This window comes from Mastigoproctus giganteus, chromosome 3, assembly GCF_048544385.1.
Source record: "Mastigoproctus giganteus isolate SK-2022 chromosome 3, ASM4854438v1, whole genome shotgun sequence".
NCBI lineage: Eukaryota > Metazoa > Arthropoda > Arachnida > Uropygi > Thelyphonidae > Mastigoproctus > Mastigoproctus giganteus.
This window is the reverse complement of record NC_143577.1, coordinates 53,035,986-53,050,435: the sequence shown is the minus strand read 5'-3', so window position 1 is coordinate 53,050,435 and position 14,450 is coordinate 53,035,986. Positions and strand designations below refer to the sequence as shown.

The 14,450-nt window shown below is 39.9% G+C and overlaps 1 protein-coding gene across 1 annotated transcript in view; it reads right to left on the bottom strand.

Moving 5' to 3' along the window:
• The window catches only part of EMC7 (ER membrane protein complex subunit 7), a 51,271-nt gene that overhangs the window by 36,271 nt on the left and 550 nt on the right, over nt 1–14,450 (bottom strand). The window lies entirely within an intron of this gene.

Sequence of the window (14,450 nt, the reverse complement as noted above, 5' to 3'; positions counted from 1 at the left end):
TATACAGCACTTGTATATATTTTTAAAAAATTTACTTTTTTTAATGCAAACAGGTGAACTTGTGCAATTTTTAAGAGCTGATTCCAAACCTGTAATTGATTTTGCCCTTCACTTCAATTTCTTGTATGAAATGAAAAATATACTATTTAATATAGACAGGTATTCAGCAAATCTCAATTAATACTTGATAGTGGTTTGTACTTTTTTTTTTCCACATGGATGAATCTGCACATTTTTGAAGTGCTCTCTGCTAATCACATGAATCCCTTTTTGAACACCAAGAGTAGTCTGCCATCAATGTCTCATTCCATTTACCCTGGTATCTTTTGTTTTTGTTTTGAACTGTTGATGTCTTGAAGTGATGAAATATTTCACTCTGCTCTTCAGTAACTTTACCAAGAGTCTGGAAAGTATTCAAGGTTGTTGTGCAGAAAATAAACCTTCCCATGTATATCGTTGATGATCTTCTTGTGGTTCTTTGATTTATAAACATCTAAAACATTTTTTACAACACTCTTCAATGCTAGCCAAGCTTTTATTTCTTTCTGAGACACAAAAGTTGTGAAATTATCTTATAGCAGCTCTCTGATTTTTGGTCCATCGAAAACAGCATGGAGTTTGGCATTACGTATTTCAGGAAAATTTTAAATGATGTACCAAAAACAACCTCCCTTTTTATAAATGCTTTTTAAAAAAACTGTTTCATTAATCCCACCTTTATACGTAGTGTGGCAGAAGCACTTTTCTTGGAAAGTGCAAGTGGCTCACTGATGACGTTTTTGTCTTGCTATTGCATTAGCACAAAAAGAAAGAGAAATTTGTGTAATCCAATCATTGTCAAAGAAGTATGGTTAATACCTTCTTTTGTGTAATAAAGAAAATATTCCCAGTCCAGCAAACATGGATGTGCATGCATATACTCTGGTTGTTCTTTGATTATTTTGTCAAATCTACTAATGGCTTCTAGAATTTGGGCTTGCCTCCAATGTCTGCTGTTAGGTACACTTAAGTTACTGCATAACTTCTTTTACAAGCAGGATATGCATTCCTTTACTAAAATACACAGGTGGTAGATGACTATCATCAACCGGTGAAATACCACCACTTTGCTTATTGGAGGCTTGAAGTGGTGGAACCCATGTTTAGTCTCTAGAGCTAAGTTACGGTCAACCCTTCCCTTTCTCTTCCATCATGCAGTATGATTGATGACTTTTGAGGTTATGATGAACGTCGTGGCGAGATCCAATATTCCTTACATTTCGAGGGTACAGCTCTAAAACGGTGTTCGTAAGCCGGCCGCTAGTTAGTACACTGGAACGAACCTAATGGTAACTCTCTAGGAGGCTTCTGGATCAGCTAGTGTATAATCTTGCTACCTCTCTGCCTCTACTCTGCCAGATAGTGACTGGAGGGAGTCCGAGTAGTGTGTATGCGGTGAGCATTGTCGAGGCCATGTTATGTCAAGGATCTGGGTATATTCTTACCACGTGTATGCCATATCCAAAAATTTCATTACTTCATACAGCATGTCCCACCCACTTTTTCTTACCATTGAATACACCATGAATTGTCAAACTAATAGAGCAAGCTTATCTGCGAAAAGATCTAAACCTCCCAAGCACTTCCTAATTCATTTCACAAATATGTGGTCTCAATTCTAATCTCAACGATATCCATTTCCACTTGCAGTCCGCCAAATCCCACATACTTTTCCTGACAGAATCTGTTATCAGTTGAATTCGACTACTGCTCATCTCAGATGTCCAAATTATTCATTGTATGATTCCTTTTACCTCAAAGGTGGTACTTGTGCATATGTCCGTTCTGATATTCCCTGTCAGAGACTTGGCAATTTGGAATCTCCTCTCTTTGATCTTCTCTGGCTTAAAATCTCTCTACCTCATTGTGTCAAATTCATCTGTTGTCTCTACCGTTCTCCCAACTCCACTAATCACTTGGATCTCTTTGACTTCCTCTCTTTGCAACTTGACTTTCTCCAGTCCAACTTTCCTAACAGTGAGGTAATTTTCCTTGGTGATTTTAATGTTCACAACTCCAGCTGGCTTCCGTTTTCTAGTCCCATCGACCCAGCAGGTCGAGATGCTGAGGCTTTTGCAATTACTAATGACCTAGCACAGATTGTTCATTTACCTACAAGAATACCGGACAATCCTAATCATACAGCCAATAAGCTTGATCTTTTTCTCACAAACAACCCTTCTAAGTACACGGTCGAAGTGAGAGGTCCTATAGGCACTTCAGATCACAACTTGGTGATTGTCTCTTCTCCAATGGAACCTTTATCTCAAGGCTATTCCCAACCTCGTGTTGTTTGGCATTACAAGAATGCAAAATGGGATGACCTGCGAGACTTCTTTTCCTTGGTCGGATTACTGTTTCAAAACTTCTGATGTCAACGTTTGCTCAGATCGTGTTAGTGAAATTATTCTTGCAGGAATGGAATCCTTTACCCCACACTCCACTTTAAAATCTCGTCCTTTTTCTAAACCTTGGTTTTCCAATAAATGTGCTAAGGCTGTTCAAGAGAAGAATGTTGCATATCGTAATTGGCTTGTTTCTAATTCTTCAGTGTCATTTTCTGCCTACACCAAAGCTCGCAACAATTGTAAAGCAGTTATTAATCAGTCCAAACTAGAGTTTGAACAGGCTAAGAGTAGAAAACTTGCTTCTTGCCCATTAGGGCAAGAGCCCTTATGGTAGAGGAGCATTCTGGTCTCTTGCCAAAACTATTGGCCACAACTTTTGCCCATCTCTGCTCCCACCTCTGTTCAAACCAGACAGTTCTGTTGTCACTTCAGCCAAGGATAAAGCTGACCTGCTAGCATCCCATTTTTTTTCCAGCTCATGTATTAATGATCTTGGTAAAACACCTCCCACCATTCCCAACACGCTCCATTCAATGCCTCCTGTGGTCTTCCGTCAAAAGGATATCAGAAGGATTTTGATGAATCTTGATGCTAAGAAAGCTCCAGGTCCTGACGGTATTTCTCCACTTGTTCTCAAAACGTGTGCTCCTGAACTTACTCCTATTCTTTGCCGCCTTTTTTCACTTTCTTATTCCAAAGGTGTTTTTCCTTCTGCTTGGAAATTTGCTCATATCCAGCCAGTTCCTACAAAGGGTGACAAATCCCTCCCATCCAATTATCATCCCATTGCAATTACTTCTACTCTTTCTAACGTAATGGAGAAATCAATTAACCGCCAACTCTTAAACTACCTAGAAACCTTCCGTCTGATCAACGATCGCCAGTATGGATTCCGTCACTGTCGATCCACTGGTGATATTCTGGCTTATGTTACCCATTTATGGACTAATTCAATGGAAAGGTTCGGTGAAACACAAGTAGTTGCTCTTGACATCTCAAAGGCTTTCAATCGTGTTTGGCATAAAGGTCTTCTAAACAAGCTTCCATCTTATGGTTTGCCCACTGTTCTTAGTAATTGGTTATCCAGTTTTCTCTCTGATCGCTCACTGAGGATGATGGTAGATGGCTCTCTGTCTTCTAACTTCTCCACTAAGGCCGGTGTCCACCAAGGTTCAGTTCTTTCCCCCACTCTTTTCCTCTTGTATATTAATGACCTTCTTCCATTGACTGGAAATCCTATCCATAGTTTTGCCGATGATAGCACATTGCATTCAACTTTCCATTTTGAGAAACCTTGTCCTGCTCAATCAGCTTCAACTTCTTGAAAATCCGCTACCAATTCCTTAAATGCCGATCTTCAGGTAATTCTCCAGTGGGGCAAAGACAACTTGGTTGATTTCAACCCTTCTAAAACTCAGTCTTGTCTTATATCTTGCAAAAAAGGATTCTTCTGCTCCTATGCTTATCTTTAGTGACACTCCGATTTCTAGGAAAAATGATATATCTCTTTTGGGGATTACCCTGACTTCTAATCTCTCTTGGCACAAGCACATTAGAAATATTGCTTCCTCTGCTTCTAAAAAACTTGGTTTTCTCTTTCGCTCTCGGCATTACTTTTCTTCCAAACAGCTGCTCACTCTGTATAAATCGCAAATCCGCCCTGCCATGGAATATTGTTCCCACATCTGGGGTGGTGCCCCCAAAACGTCTCTCAGGCTTCTTGATTCCATTCAGAAGAGGGCAGTTAGGTTAATTAATGATTCATCTCTAACAGAGTCTCTCCACTCGCTTTCTCACAGACGTCCTGTTTCTGCTGCATGCCTCTTCTACAGATACTTCCATAGGCACTGTTCTTCTGAATTGGCTTCTATAATTCCCGCTCTCTCTTTCAAAACAGTCCGAACACGTGCCACCACCACCACCAGCCAACATCCATTTACTGTCCAACTTCAAACCCACATAACCAACTTTTCATCTTCCTCATTTATTCATTCCACTGCCGTTTTCTGGAAAAACCTTCCTTCATACGTATTTCCTGAAAATTACAATCTACAGAAGTTCAAGTCCAATGTTAACAAATATCTTCTTTCTTCTTCTCCTCAACCTCCAACCCAAGCACGGTACTAAGTACTGTAAGTTCTAATACCTCTCGTGTTTGGGGTTCACATAAAAAAAAAAAAAAACCACTAGGTTCATGTCTGCCAACTCACAGTTCATATATCGATGCATGCTCTTTGTGTGATGACTACTGCGCCATCTACAGACTTACGGTGACATTTCCGCTTATGGGTTCCTATGCGATTCACATTCCTTTAGATGTTACCTACCTCCCCTAAACTTTTGTACCAACATTTTTGAGACACCCTGTATAAGAAATATATGTAATAAAAATGAAATTTTCCCATACAACAAAAGTGAAAGCAGCAGTATAGGTAAAAATTTTTTAATTTTTTTTAAAATCAAGTGATGCACTGTTAAGGTGCCTAACCATTCACCAACAAGATTTCAATCATTCACCAACCACTGAAATGGCCATCTGAAGAAGGTACTGAATTTCAAATGAACATTATCAAGATTTAAAAAAAAAGTATTTTAAATTTAAATATTTATTCTATACATTACAATATGCAAAGTATGATCAAAAAGGTGGGTTGTTGTTGTTATTGTTGTTATTTGGTTTTTAGGAGCATTAGCAACTAAGGCCATATTGCTCCGGGAATATGTGGTGGTCATTCCCCGACCTTTCCGCATACTCCGTATTTGGTGGTTCACGGGCTCGAACCCCGGTCTAATCAAGAAGCATGTGCTACGCACTGCTGCTCCTGCCCACCTGGCTACGGAGGCACTCAAAAAGGTGAGAATCAACTAATATTTGGGAAATGATGAAACATACCAGCTATTCGGATGAATTTCCTTGATGCTGTAAAAACTGATTCCAACACTTTTGCAACTTCTAAAAGTATTTCTGATTAGCTTCTTTTGGAATCATTAATATTTCTCAGAGGAGGCCCCCCCCCACAGGCTGGGGATGTGCAAATGTAACCCCAATTCATAATGTTGGATCAAAGGTTGACATGAGTAATTACAGACATATTAACTTCTGTTCCGGAGAAAATTATGGTGTCACTAGTTAAAAAAGCATTGATCATCTAGACAAGACTACAGTAATAATTATTACTACAGTAATAAGGGTCATCTAGACAAGACTACAGTAATAATTCAGACATAGCATGGTTTATTAAGGGGAAGTCTTGTCTGACCAATTTGATTGGATACTATGATGTGGTCACAAAGGAACTGGATGAAAAAAATAATTTTAATATCATATATGGATTTTAGGAAAGCTTTTGATACTGTTGTACATGGAAGACTACTATACAAATTGGAGCAGAATGGCATTATGGGCAAGTTGCTACAATGGATCAAAAGATGGTTGATTGGGAGAAGACAGAGTGGTAATCAATGTACACAGCTCTTTGTGGACTAATTATTAGTGGAGTTCCCCAGGGTTTGGTGTTGGGCCCATTGTTGTTTTGTATTTTTATAAATGATATTGATGAAGGTGTATCAGGCTTAATGTCCAAGTTTGCAGATGACACAACGGTTAGTAGGGTTGTTAATTATAGTAATGACAGTATGCTACTGCAACAAGATCTAGAAAAGTTGGGCAGATGGGCTGAGAAGTGGCATATGAAGTTTAACATTGACAAATGCAAAGAACTGCATATGTGTAGCAGTAATGCAAGAGAAAGTACTACACTCAGAGTGGCAGAGAATGAAAAAGACCTGGGGGTAATTGCATAATTATTCAGTCAGATATGAAGTTTTCCTAGCAGTGCAGACAGGCTGCAAGAGCAGGTCATAGGGTCTTGTCAATGACAAAGGAATTTTGCTAGTAGGGAAAAGGAGGTGATTATCCCTTTGTATAAGGCAATGGTCAGGCCATGCCTTGAGTACTGCATACAGGTCTGGAGGCCTCATTTAAATGCAGCTAGAGTTGCTAGAATGAGTACAGAGGACAACGAGATTAGTGAGGGGAACAAAGAGGTCTTCCTACCAAGAAAGACTTAAGTTCTGCAAATTGTAGTGTCAGACTAGGCACCGAGTTGATCTGATTGAGATGTGTAAGGCCTTGAATGGTTTGAGCAAGCTGAATGCTGATGGGATTCTACTTCTCTTCCAGATTATGCACCTGAGGGGACATAAATTCAAATTGAGGAAAGACAGTTATTATTAGCCACATGGTGCAAGGAAGTCTGAGGCACCAGCTAAAAAAAATTCCCAAGTTACCCTGAGAGAGAGAGAGAGATGAATCACCAAGAAAGAGAAGAATGATGATTTCTAGCTCAGGGCCTGGGTGTGCCAAGCCTCACCAGATGTGAGTCCCTGTGGTGAAAGTTGTAGAATAGATGTGCAGAAATTTGCCTTTAGCCAGCGGGTGGTTGATTGCTGGAACAAACATCTCAGTCATTGTGGAAGCTAATAGAGTAAATATATTCAAGGAAGGACTAGACAAAAATTTTGGAACGAATGGATAGCTGAAATGAGAAAGTTTTTTTTTTTTTTTTTTGGCTGATGCTGTATAAGCTTGCTTTCTTGCATCATACACATCTACTAATACTAGTTCCTGTGTTACGTTCCTCAGTCACCGCAAATATAAGACTTTACAAAGGTTGTACTTTTGCAATAATTTAAGCTTAGGAGAAAAAAAATATATGAAAGAAAAATCACAGGGGTCTAAATACAGTGAGTATGCTACATGGGAGACTGCACTGATGAAGTGCTTTTCAAGAAATTTTTGAGTGGAAAGTGTTGAGTGTGCAGGGGACACTCATGATACAAGTGCCAATTCCCTGAAGCCCACTTTTCTAGCCATTTTCTCTAAGAAGCATCACATAATTGCCATAAAACTGTTTTGTAGTATTGCTACTTTACAGTTTAACTACGTGGGACAAATTCATTTTAATAATGACTTATTATTCACAAAATAAGATAAGCACAAACTTCATATTTGACTGAGATTGTCTTGTTTTTTAGGATCTTGGAGATTAAGTCTTCCAATGAGATGGCTAAGCCTCTCTTTATGGGTTAGAACCAAACAGGAATTAATTACATTCATTTTAAAAATGATGATACATGTAACACCTGTTCAATGTACACTAATTCAGATCAACTACAGATAAATGGGCAATTCATGCATTACTATCTAAATGAGCCAATGATGTGACAAGCTGAAACTAATGATGCCACAATTTCAAGAAATCCATGATTAACTATGTACAGCCATCATTACTGGTGACAGTATGTGGTTATCCATTTATTGTGCAACTTACTAATATAGATGGTATGTACTAAAGTAACTATAGCAACAGAGCATGTGATGTCACCAGATTCAGAATGAGATATTTTTAGATAGGTGCAAAAGGCAGTTTCATTGTGATAGCAGTGGTATTTCAGCAGCAGTAGAATATTTATTAGGGGAGTGGGTAATGTGGGTTTCCTGCAAGAAGAACATTAGGCATTATCTTGCAAACAAATAATTTTTACAATGCCAAGAGTCAATAATAAATAACCAATGCTACACAAGACAGCCATTGCACTATACAACATTTTGACGAAACGTGTGGGATGAATAATCATAAACATATACACAAGTCAATGTTTTACCAGAAAATAAACTGTAGGAAGCTTGAGAAGTGTCTGAGATCTCCTCGGATATCTCTACCAAAGCTTTGACAAACACGATTCATAAAATAGGAGGGCACATTAGGCCATGAATAAAGATGCATGAATAGTAAGTTCAGGTTGTGCATGAGCTCAGCCAGATAAAGCAGCTAAGCACTACACAATGAACATTAAACTAGTTTCACCAGTTTAATGTTCAACATGTAGAGGTTTTTATAGACTCCAGGGTTTCCTCCATTCGCCACTGTATCATCTTGTGGTAAAACAAGTGCCAAGGCTGGCTGTTTGTGTGTAGTGTTGGTTTATGTAAAGTGTGATGCCTGGTTGTGGAAAGTGGCCAGCATCTGGTAATTCAGCAGCAAGGTGTGATAAACACCACATCAGTTGCCTCCTGACTCCCATCTCTAGTTGGGTGAAGGCACACCACATTCTACTATCAGCTCCTGCTGTACATCCCCAAAATTGAGGGTCAGGAGAAGCCTGTAAAATCAGAGGAAAGGAGAGTGTAGGATAGTGGAGAGATGATGAGGGATTTGGGGGTGTAGTGATAGAAAGATGTGGAGGATAGTTGGAGGCATCCCCATAGAAGCAGTAAGGAGTTGTTAAAGTGATGAGTAGAGTGCTGGACAGTGGGTCCAAGAATCCCACCCCTATGTGGGGGTCAGCAGTGGAGTCCTAACCTGGGAAGACTGGGTTCTGCAGTGCTTTCTGCCAAGTTACAACTGTGCAGGTGAAGTGAAGTGTCCATCAATGGATGTCACTACATATACAGATATCCTGTATATGTAGTGGGGATCAACACGAGTTGATCCCCACTACGAGGATCCCATACCAGACAGTCCAGTGTCAGCAGTGCTCTCTGCTAGGGTGGGCAAGAAGTCATTCTCTTAGTCAGAGATGGTATCCATCAAATGATGTCATCAGAGTTGATGTCTAGATCGGGTCTGGGCCAGTTCTTCAGCGAAGATGGCTGTGTTGGAGAACAAGTCCTAACAGTTCTTATGAGTTGACTGTCATCGCTGAAGAAGGTTTCTACGGGTAGTTCTTCCACAAAGGCAGCACAAGTAGAATATGTTGCACAAGTTCTACACAAGTAAAATATGTTGCTGTCACAGTTAGGAAGAAGACTTCTACTTTGTTACAGCTAGCAATAAGTCTTTATAGAGTTATGGAGGCACACAACAGCTCAAGCAAGAGAGTTGGGTGTCACTACTGGCAATCTTGTCAATTTTGGAAGCAAGGTCTCATTGATCATTTCCTCAGTAACATAAGAATGTTCTTCAGCGTGGTTATTAATGTTGTTACAATTTGGCATATGGCTTCCAGATTATGCATGAGGTGTCCATTCTTGGGAGTTTGGTCACCGGTTGTATACCAGGTATATAGTTGGTCGTGTGGTCCAGTGTTCAGATTGGTTAGGAAAGGAAGACCAAGTTGAGTTCCCCACACTTCACTCCTCTGGTGAGTATGGGCTTGGCACACCCAGGGTCCTGAGCTGGATATCATCATTTCTTCTTTTTCTTGGTGTGTCTCTCTCTCTCTCTCTCTCTCTCTTCTCGGGGTAATTTAGAAAATTTTTTTTTTGGCTGGTGCAGCATAAGCCTCAGGCTTCCTTGCGCCATATGGCTAATAATAATATGTTCGGGAGATATGTTGTGTCCAGCAACAGATCTGTAGAGGCAATGTCAGTATGTGAACACAGGTGAGAACTTCTTTGTAATGTTATGTCCTATAATGCAGCTAGGTGACCACAGTCAGTTATGTTGTGGTGGTCAGGTCACACATAAGTTTGTTTACTTGTTTCTGTGTGCCAGTTCACTTTAGTTAGAGTCAGATTTTGGTCCTATTAACATTTATCAGTCAATTTGACCTTGATGTTGGAGTTTGTGTGCCAGGATGTTGTAGATATTGTTCTCGAGTAATAGCTGTCCTTTGCTTTAATTTGAAATGTTAATTTGAAACCATATAGTGGAAGGAAGCCACAGGCTTTTGTTGCACTGGCTAGGGATGGGGGAGATAGATAAGAAAAAAAAAAACATCATTTGTTTCCCTCCTCACATAGGTAACTATCCAGCTGACATTTGAATTTATTCAGACTATCAGCCCCAACTACTGTGAAGGCAGTAGTTGAGGCTGACACATTGCCCAATCTCCATTGGTAACAAGTGCTACAAGCCATGATCCTGCTGATGTTATTTAAAGATGTGGCGTGACAGTTCAGTTTTACTGATTAGCATTAGTAGAGGCATATGATGCAAGAAAGCAAGATTACTCAGCATCAGCCAAAAAAAAAAAAAACACACCACTCCCATTTCACCCCTCCGTTCGCTCGAAATACCTGTCCAGTTGAGCCTTAAATTTGTTTAGGCTATCAACTTCAACAACAAGTGATGGAAGTCGGTTCCACCAACCAACCACCCGCTGGCCAAAGGCAAATTTCCGCACATCTATCCGACATCCGTCCTTCCTCAATTTGAATTTATGCCCTCTGAGCTGATTATTCTGAGCAAGATGAAGAATCCCATTGGCATTGAGCATGCTCAAACCATTCAAAGCCTTATACACCTCTATCAGATCACCTCGCCGGTGCCTAGTCTCCAGACTCTGAGACTTTAAGAGGACATCAGCAAACCTACAGAAGGCTCCATATTTAGCCTGGGACGCAATTAATTCTGGTGCTTGTTATTTGATCTAGCAGTGATTCTTAATTTCGAGCTGTCTGGAAGTCTATACATAGGTGACAGTTGTACATTTCTCTTCCACAGATGCAATCTAGGTTGTCTGTGAGGTCCATGCTGTGAAGTTTATCACTGAAATTATCATGGCCCATCAACAGGAAGAGGGCATATAGCCCTGCAGTGAACAACCATTTAGTGCAGTTGTCAGTTAATACTGGTATGTATTTACATGTGATTGCTCTGTGCTGTGCAGTGTTCTATTTCTCCCGCCATCTGGTGACTAGCACTGTTCTTATCCTAGAGAGGCCTTGCTTAGCAGGTGTGTGAGGTCTACCCAGATGTTGTGAGCATTGTCTTGTATGTTCCTTTTGCAGAAGTACTTTATCTGGTGATAAGAAACTTCCATATCAATTGGGATATTGCCAGTAAGGATCTGCAGAGCAAAGGTGGAGGTTGTCCTGCAGGTCCTGGTCACTACTAGGAGGGAATCCCTTTGGGCTTGGAGTAGATGATTTCTCACTGTCTATATATTGATGCTGTGTGGGTGTGAGATTGCCCTCAAGCCCCTGCTCTATTTGTTCTTATTGGTAGCAATACATTTGTCGTCTAAAATTAATGTTCATGGTTTAAGGCCCAAATCCTTCCTAATATTTATAATCCTTCCTATGTATTTTTTTCTCAGATGAAGCTGAGTTTTTTTGGGTTTTTTTTTTTTTTTTGAACAGTTATATCAACAGCCAGAGTAACTGAATATAGTTCATGTAAAATACTTGTCCAAAATTATGAAGACCCTGACACTCACAAATGTTTAGTGTGCATTATGCTATCTCACATAGGAGGATTATAGGATTGATTTTTTTTTTTTTAATAATATGGTAACCGTTGAAGTGGTGCAGACTTTATATGGTAGCTCATCTGTGTGAAATGCCAAATAACACAGTAAGGAGGCTGAAATTTTAACCAAATCCAATTGGTTTGAGCAGAACTCAGGGGCTGTACTCTAGTAGTTAACATCTCTGCTTAGTGTAGCTGTCATAGGCTAATATGGCTGTCAGATGAACTATCGAGACATATGGAAGAGAAGAACAATGCAGGGGATACATATAAATTAATGGGTGACATGGAAGCCTATGATAGATATAAGCTGGTCTGTAACCAAGTCACAAAGGAGATTAGGCAGATTATGAGAAATGCTTGGCAAAGGATGCAAAGAAAAACAACAAAGAGTTCTTTACCTATGAAAACATTAGAAGGAAAGGGATGAATCAGATTGGTCCACTGGATATTGATGGTTCAACTGTTGATGATCGTGCTCAGGTGGCTAACAAACTAAATGAGTGTTTTGCACCTACACTCCCCTCCCCTGAGGAGTTATTCAGGGAGGGGAATGCCACAGGTGAGTTAAATTCTGGCAGTCACCTGGATGATTTTGTAATAACTGAGAGGAAAGTGGAGGAGAAATTGTTGAAGATAAACATAAAAAAAGCACCCAGGGTGGATGGGATCTATCCAGTTATATTAAAGGAGGCAGCAAAGGAAGTAAGCAAACCCTTAGCCATAATTATGAGAGCTTCTTTGGACTCAGGGGAGGTACCCATGGACTGAGATGTGCAAATGTGACCCCAATTCACAAAGGAGGATCAAAGGGCAACACAAGTAATTATAGACCTGTTAGTTTAACTTCTGTTCCAGGAAAATTAATGGAAGCACTGGTTAAAGAAGCAATGCAGGATCATCTAGAACAAGACTTCAGTTATAACTCGGACACAGCATGGTTTTGTTATGGTCTTGCCTGACCAATTTGATTGGATACTATGATGTGGTCACAAAGGAACTGGATACACGGAATAACTTTGATATTATATATTTGGATCTTAAAAAGGCTTTTGATACTGTTGCACATGGAAGACTGCTGCACAAATTGGAGCAGTGTGGCACTGGAGGCAAATTGCTGCTATGGATAAAGGGATGGTTGAGTGGGAGAAGACAGAGAGTGGTAATCAATAGACACTGCTCATCGTGGACTAATGTTATTAGTGGAGTCCCTCAGGGTTCGGTGTTGGGTCCATTGTTGTTTTCTGTATTTATAATTGATATTGATGATGGCATATCAAGCTCAATGTCCACGTTTGCAGATGATACGAAGGTTGGCAGGGTTGTTAAGGACACTAATGACAGTATGCTGCTGCAACAGGATCTAGAAAAGTTGAGCAGATGGGCTGAGAGCTGGCAAATGAAGTTTAACATTGATTTTTTTTTATTTTGATTTGGTAGTTGTTGGCGCATCGGCTTCTGTGGCCATATTGCACCTCCCAAGGTTTTTGCAGTACTTTGATCCAAGCCTGAGGCGGGAATCGAACCCGCGACCTTTGGGTTGCCGGGCAGGCACTTTACCCACTCGGCTAGCCCGGTCGGCTGTTTAACATTGACAAATGTAAAGTACTACATATGGGAAGCAGCAACCCCAGAGTGACGTATCAACTCTGTGGTACTACACTGACAGTGGTAGAGAACAAAAAGGACCTGGGGATTGTGCATGCAGATATGAAGTTTTCTGAGCAGTGCAGACGGTCTTCAAGAGTAGCTCATAGTGTCTTGTCAATGATATACAGGAATTTTTCTAGCAGGGATAAGGAGGTGATTATCCCCTTATATAAGGCAATGGTCAGGCCACACCTTGAGTACTGTATACAGGTCAGGAGGCCTCATTTTAAGAAGGATGTAGAGCTGTTGGAATGAGTACAGAGAAGGGCAACAAGATTAGTGAATGGAACAAAGGGTTGTTCTTATGAAGAAAGGCTTAAATTTTGCAAATTAGTGTCTGGAGACTAGGCACCTGCAAGGTGATCTGATTGAGGTGTATAAAGCCTTGAATGGTTTGAGCATGCTCAATGCTGATGGAATTCTTCCTCTTGCTCAAAATAATCAGTTGAGAGGGCACAAATTCAAATTGAGGAAAGACAGATGTAGGATAGATGTGCGGAAGTTTGCCTTTAGCCAGTGGGTGGTTGGTTGGTGGAACAGACTTCCATCCTTTGTTGTGGAAGTTGATAGCCTAAATAAATTTGAGGCTGAGATGGACAGGTACTTGGAACAAATGGAGGGGTGAATTGGGAGTGTGTTTTTTTTTTTTTTTGGCTGATGCTGCATAAGCTTGCTTTCTTGCATCATATGTCAATGCTAATGCTAATATGAGTGGCTAGGAAGAACAATATATCAGTAAGGAATTAAACAAACAAAAGAAATTGATTTAAAAGCATAAATCCAAATTAAGCAGTGGTGGATACTTGGGTTAGTTAACACAAGGTTTGAAGATTGAAATAATAATTTAATTAATTTTAGTAGCATAGAAAAGTACAAGTATGTTCTGATATAAGAGAGACATATAATAAAAAGATTTATAATAAAAAGTTGTGGCAGCCTTAGCATGAGTGGGGTCCCAAACATGATAATAGTGAAGGACTTCTTGTGGGGGAAGAGGGAGAAGAAGACATCAAATCCAAGGAGAAATAACTTGCTTACAAATTTAAACATTAAAGGTCTGATAAGCTAATTTCTGAATGGTACTTTTTATATCTCCACTTATTTCACATAATTCTTCTATCTCTCATTTTTTTTTTTTTTTTAATGAAGTTGGGGTGGTATTTTTTGGCTATACTCCCGGTTAAATGATCTCTTACTATGACACTGATCATAACTG